This window comes from Hibiscus syriacus, unplaced genomic scaffold (genome assembly GCF_006381635.1).
Source record: "Hibiscus syriacus cultivar Baekdansim isolate YM2019G1 unplaced genomic scaffold, ASM638163v2 tig00111812_pilon, whole genome shotgun sequence".
Lineage (NCBI taxonomy): Eukaryota > Viridiplantae > Streptophyta > Magnoliopsida > Malvales > Malvaceae > Hibiscus > Hibiscus syriacus.
In genome coordinates, this window is record NW_024063187.1 from 1324755 (window position 1) to 1332296 (window position 7542).

Sequence of the window (7542 nt, forward strand, 5' to 3'; positions counted from 1 at the left end):
GTTAAAAGTATGAGATTTATTTAAATTTTGGGTAACTTTTGAAATGAAATAAGTGAAATATGTGTAAGGGTATCGATACTGGAAGAATAGTACCGATACTATAAGGTTAAATGGGATGAAATTATATGAATTGGATGAACATTATCGATACTGAATGGTAGTAGTATCGATATTGGTAAGGGTATCGATACCAATAGTAAGGTATCGATACTGTAAGTAAAGATGAAATTACAGAATGCCAAAATGATATCGGTACTGTAGGGGGTATCGATACCATATAAGAGAAGTATCAGTACTGTGGGCAGAGTATCAATACTATTCAGTCGAAAATTTTAATTAGGTGTTTCATTACACTCAATTAAAGGTTAATTGGTTAGATGTTAATTGAGCTCCGATATTCATTTTGATCATGTTAATGTGTAGAATCGTTCGAAAGCCAATGATGAACGAATTGACGTATAAAGATAGAGTGTAAATGAAAAGGATTTGTATAGGGATTAAGTGAGGCAAAGGTGAGTGCATTCATATTTATGTTTTAAAGTATGGAATGAGGCAGACTTACGATGAGTCGACCTCAGATGATTTGGAAACAAATTGCTTTTAAATTTTTCTTCTATGTTAAATATATTTCATGTTGTTTTGCTAAATGATTCTTTGAATAAATTTTGGGTATGAATTACTCAATCTATTTTATATGATAAGTTTGTTTTAGTATATGTGAAATATTTCAATTATATTGTTTATTGGAATGATTTCTATAGAGATCAATAAATGATGTTGAATTAAGCCAAGGTATGAATATGTGTTATATGTGAATATATGATATCTGAAAAAAGTACTATGAGAGTAAATTCCATGTGAATAAATGTTAAACTTGGATAATGTTACGTGGAATTTATTCTACGTGAAAATATTTTATGTGAATGTACTCTATGTGAATAAGACACACTCTAAACAGTGGAATGAAAAATAATTATAAAACTAAAGCCCAAAGTATATTTTATGAGAATTAGGGATATAGTTGGCATGCCAAGAGTCGAGGGTTCTACGCGGTCCTTCGAGACAAATTCTACGTGGCACTTCGGTGCAATTTATATGAGCAGTGGTGACTGCATTAGTGCACAACCTCAATGTACTCGCATACCTTGAGTTCTCAGCGATATACGTTGGGCTAACTAAATAAAAGGATATAATTTAAACAAATTGATATTGATAGAAAAATGTATAAGTTATATGTAGTTTATATGAAATGTAAACTGATTATAAATTGTACATTGTATAAAATTCTATATGTTAATGATATTAAATGTATAAGCAAGAGTAACATGAATATAAATTTATCAATGTTTAATAAGATATGTTATAAGTTATAAAACTTGTGTTGTTTTTATACTTAATATTTCTTTTGTAAAATTTATATAAATGTTTTATTGTTTTATATTGATCATAATGCCACACTAAGTTGTGAGTGTTTTCAACGTAGGTCCAAAGAGATTCGAGGAGTAAGACGAGTTAGCAAGGTAGGACAACATAATTGAGAAGATTATCAGATCAGAGAGATTTTGAATAGTATGTGTTTTGTTATTTGAAATGTTGTTGGCATGTACTAATGATGTTTTAAATTGTAGATGCTCTGATATGTTTTGTAAATATGTTTCATTTTCCAATAAAAGTTAAATTTTAGTCATATTTTCAAATAGTCAAAAAGTTGAAAAGTCAATGTGACACCTCAGACGCGTATCCGGGTCGGATACGGGTCAAGGTGTTAGAAAAAATACACTAAATCCTTCAAAATTTTTAAAAATCTTAATTCAAACCTCTAAAGTTTTTAAAGTTTTAATATAACCCTCAAACTCTATCACCAAGTTCTGCCACTAAGAGCACTGTCGATAAAAAAATCTTCATCACCTCATATTCATAGTACAATTATTATCTTTTTGGTGGATATATATTCATGTAGATCTTAGTCCTAACTCTAAATTTGTACTTCTTTTTTATTATTTTGTTTTTAGCTCTAAATTTGTAATTCCTTTTTGGTTATTTTGTGGATGATGACATGGTGTTTAGTTATTGAAATTTTTTATGATCTCAATGTGGCATCTATACCTATTGTCATTAGGACTAAGGTTTAGAGAATTATATATATATTTTTAAAAATGTTATCTATCACCTTTTGAGTGGTCTGTTGTTGCCACTTCTAATTTTTTGATGAAAAATGACAAAATGATTGGCGATGAAATACTTCATGTATGAAAGTAAAGAAAAGACAATTAGAATGACATTGATGAATTTATTGTATTGCATGTACTAAACATGTAATTAACCCTAATTATTATTATTAAGGGTAAAGTATATAAATAGTCCTCAAACTTTTAGGGTGCTTGCATTTTAGTCACCCAACTTTTGAAACTTATAATACAATCATCAAAATTTTAGTTCGTTTTCAGTAAGGTCCATGCCATTACCTCCCGTTAGTTTAGTTTTTGCTGACGTGACACTTAACTCCCGTTAACCCCCTTCTTCTTCTTTTTCTTCTTCTTCCCTCTGGTTATGAATACCTTCTTCTCGCTACAAGAAAAGAAATCGAGGAAAAATGAAAATGGAAGGAATAGAAAGAGATGCCTGGGAGGGAGGACCAGGGCATTACACATTGAACCCGAGACAGATAAACAGTGAGGACATACTATTTTATGTAGATGCGGACGCAGAGTCGCTTGTTGAAATGAAACAACGAGAATCACCATATTGGATTCCATAAAGCAAGTCATCATTCTCTTTGTCAACTCCAAGCTCTCTATCAACCCTGATCACGGCTTTGCTTTCTCTACTCTCTCCAAATTTGCCTCTTAGGTACATTCCTTTCCCTCTTTTTCTTTTCTACTTTTTCCATATTTTATTATAATCTTGTCCTTAATTGATTTGAAAATTAGTGTCACATTTTGATTTTCGGGGCCAAATTTACAATGATTAGAAAATTTGATACCAATTTATAGTATCTCTAAAGTGGAAGGGTTTTTAACGTAATTGTTCCTTAAGTTGTTTAAAAATAACTTTCCCTACTTCTTTTCCTTTTTTTTTCAGTCGTACAACCCCCTACCCCCGATCTTCTTTCTTTCTTTCTTTCTTTCTTCTCTCTCTCAGCTACCCATTGTTTTGGTTTTTTTTTCTTTGATTCGTTGTTAACCAAGTGGAGGTGTGTGACACCTCTGGCACCTATACATTTTTCTCGTAGACCCCATTCGTTCGGTGTCTTTGGATTACTTTTCGTCTATGCTGTTTGCAATCGGTGAAGGTTTGAATATTTGGGTTTTGTTAAAAACCCCATTTTCGTCGATCTTTTTGAGAAACCGACACTTGTAAGTGACTCCCCGTATTTTAAAATAATTTTATTTGTAATTTTTCATAATATTTGATCACCGAATGAGGCCCCATGTGCCACACGTGCCATCGTGCGCGAGTGGGCTTTGTTCTGCTAGTCTGACCTTCTGAATCGATCTAACTAAAACGGTTTGACCTTGAACCGGTCCAACCCATTGACCTGATCCAACCCGACCCTTTAACTTTGAAAGTTGATCGTTGACTGTTGACTTTAACCATTGACTTTTTCTGAAGACATCTATCCTGACGTTTTTCGAAGTTCTCAGTCTAGTTTTACATTCCATTTTGCTAAATTCTGACCCGAAAACCATGTTTTGAATCATTTATCATTTAAAATCATAATTATGCTAAGTAAATTATGAGATTTTGAACTCACTCCCTAGTGTTATTTTCTGAAGGTACCCTTGTGTTTTTGGACTCGTCTTGAGATATGCGTAATTCTGTTTAGTGATTTCATAGTTTATTTTTGGTTAACTATTGGAATTTGTATTCATTTAGGGGTATTATTTTTAGGTCTCCACCCTGCATGACCTAGTATGATTGATCGTGAGAAGCATAAGGCTTAGACAATATCGATTAGTTGTTATAGTTGTGTCTCTTTGACCTGTTTGATATATTTAACATGTTATATTATATGTTGTTATCTGTAAATCTGTTCGTGAACTGTGTATATATATTTATATATATGTGTGACATATATGTCTTCTGAATATTGTGACATCACCATTTATTTAAATGTTGAGCCATTTCTAATAATCACATAGGATTCTCTATAGAGAACAAAAATCCCTGATATGTTTTGTATGGGATTTGTTCTCATATCTGTTCTATATGGGATTTGTTCCCGATTTGTTTTGTATGGGATTACATCCTTATTTTGATTTCTGATGAGTTCCTTCTTGGAGGTTAACTCGGGTTCCTATTCGGAGGGTAACGCCCCTATTCTGATTTTTATATTCCGCTCCGGATCCACTTTGGAGAACTAAGGTTTCTTTCAATAGGTAATATTTTTCGTTCTGTTCGTTTGTGAAGAGAGGTAAGGTTGAGGTGAATTTTGTATAATTTTCTGATAATAAATATTTGATTTTGTTGTTATTTGTTTATTTTATTATTCTTATATCATGTCTGAATTATTATTTGCATTTAGAGGACACAATGGACTTTGTATCTCACTGTGTTGTTGTTTCTATTTTTAGATTTTCCAGATGTACAATTGGTTTGGATATCGGAAGAATCGTCTCGATTTATACTGCGTGAGGTTAAATTTTTTGCTTTCAGCCTCTTAAAATATGGCATGTGTTATTCTAATCTTGCATTTGGTAAATGTTTTCTTTTAAAATGGTCCGCAAACTATTTCTGGGGTCAACGTGATTACTTTGATTCAGTTGTAACTTCTTGGTCGGGTCTGGGGTTACATAGTGTTTCTGAATTTTTATTTATATCTTTAATTTTAATTTTCATAGCTTAGAAAAAATTTCAGCAGTGATGTTGAGTCTACCATTGCTGTGGTTCGAGCTCTCTCGGCTACCACTGCCTCTTCTGGTCAAGCATATCTCACCAATTCGTTCCGCTTAGCAGCTCATGAAGCTAAGAAATCTCATTCGTAGAACCACAATTTAAGAGTGGTCAGTACCCATTTCGGTTCCTTTTTCTCATCATTTCTTATAATTGGTTAAGTAGGGGAATGTTTCAAACTCACTCCCGTTTTCTCTAGTTACTGTTTAGTTTTTCTTCTGAACGAACTAAGATGATTTTGTTTATATTTTCAGGCTATGTTGCACGGGGAAGGCAGAGGAAGGGCGTTTCAAGTACTCGAAACGTCCCTGGCACGAGGACGGTACGGGGAGGACGGTACGGGGACGGCCGGGGACGGCCGGGGAACGTACCAGCGAAGTGCCATGGTGGCAGGGTACGGCCGAACGATACGGGGACGTTTCACTCGTTTCTCACATGACTCCTCAATCTCCATTGCCATCTATATATATTGGCATAACAGCTTTCCCTCTCGAATCAGATCAGTAATCCTCCAACAATTAAACTGCAAAAAAGTTAAAAACTCCGTTTCTCTATTCGTTTTTCCTTCTTTGCAGTGAAAATGGCAGACCCTACAACAGCAACACAAGCAGCAGCACCAGCAGTGGCTCTGCTGAAAGATGAGCTCGACATCGTTATACCAACCATAAGGAACTTGGACTTTCTTGAGATGTGGAGGCCTTTCTTCCAGCCTTACCATGTCATCATCGTTCAAGATGGTGATCCTTCCAAGACCATCAAGGTCCCCGAGGGATTTGACTACAAGCTTTACAACAGGAATGACATCAATAGGATCCTCGGTCCTAAAGCTTCCTGCATTTCCTTCAAGGACTCTGCTTGTCGTTGCTTTGGTTACATGGTCTCCAAGAAGAAGTATATTTTCACCATTGATGATGACTGCTTTGTAAGTTCCCTTCTATTTTAGTCGATTTTTTGGATCTCTACATTGATTTGAATTCTTGTGGTGTTTTTGTATTGGGTTTCTGTTATTTTGGTCAAAACAAAAGTTCTATGCTTTTATTGTTTTGATGTGAGATTTGGATTAACTCATTTGTTGAATCTCCTCTGTGCCCTTCATTATGGTGTCTACAAAGTTCCCTTCACATGGAGTGCACTTTTGGCAGCTTCGCACGTTCCTAAATCATGAAAATATACCTTACAATTATTAAGGGTCTGCTAGCATTGTGATGTACAGCTATGGAATTTTAAAATCTTGGATGTTATATATTCATGTTACATGATGAACATCAAATCTGCAAGTCAAGGTCTGAGATTTGGGTCTTGTTTTTATTGTTAAGTTGCTAAGGACCATCTGGCAAAGCGATCAATGCCCTCGAGCAGCACATTAAGAACCTGTGATCCCCGTCCACTCCCTTCTTCTTCAACACCCAGTATGACCCATATCGGGAGGGTGCGGACTTTGTCCGTGGATACCCCTTCAGCCTCCGCGAGGGTGTTCCGATCCCCGTCTCTCATGGTCTTTGGCTAAACATGGATTATGATGCACCAATCCAACTAAACTTAATATTGTAGTTTGAGTCTTGATATTTGATTTTATTTATAATTTTTTTACATCTATTTATAATTTTAAAATTATTGTACGTTGACGTACCATGTCGTCCTCGTACCCTGTAATTTTAGAAATTATCGTTTCCCGTTTCCGTCCCCGTATCGGTATCAGTGCAACATAGTTTTCAGGTCATCCTTTTTCTCATCAATTCTTAGGAATAGTGAAATCTCTTCCATTTGTTTTGAAGTAATGAGCTGATGTTATATGAATCCTGAAGTAGTTTAGAGACTGGAGATCAATTTGTGATTAACATGTTTCTATTGTTGCGATGTTCCTCTAAAATCTGACTACGTGGTGTTTGTTTTGCTGCTTTTTAGATTCTCATATACTGCAGATCATCGATCGATTCAACCCCAACATCAATGGCCTGTAAACCAAAAGCTCTTCACTTTGGATGTAATATACCTCCCAGGCGTCTCCTTATATTCCTTCCATTTTCATTTTTCCTCGATTTCCTTCCTTGCGGAGAGAAGATGGTATGGCAACAGAGGGAAGAAGAAGAAGAAGAAGAAAGGGGTTAATGGGAGTTAAATGCCATGTCAGCAAAAACTAATAGGAGCTAATGACAGGGATCTTATTGAAAACGAACTAAAAGTTTGATGACTAAATTGCAAATTTCAAAAGTTTAGTGACTAAAATACAAGCATCTTAAAAGTTCGGGGACTATTTGCCTACTTTACGCTACTATTAATTAGCTAATTGCCCCGAAACTATATTCCTTTTTCCAATTTGCTATCAAAAGTTCTTTTGTTTGAAGAACCCTCTAAACTATACCTCTATTACCCAAATAACCCAAAAACTTTTAAGTGTATCTAAAAAACTACTAAATGAACTAATTAAAACGTGATATGTGACATCTTTAATTAAGAAAAACTAATTTAATATAAAATTAAATTAAAGTGACAACGAAACATTTATTCTTTCTTCCTTGGCTATTCATCATATTTTCTTTATTATTCATCCAAAGTTTTAGAAACAACCAGGCAGAGTGTTTAGAGTGAAACAATGACTGAACCTTGTAAAGTACTTCATGACTGATCAAACGAGTCAATAATTTAAGG

General features: G+C 34.5%; 1 pseudogene; it reads left to right on the forward strand.

Annotated features, from left to right (window-relative positions):
• The first annotated feature begins 5473 nt into the window (after window positions 1-5473).
• LOC120171134 lies at window positions 5474-7002 on the forward strand (annotated as a pseudogene).
• Window positions 7003-7542: the final 540 nt, after the last annotated feature.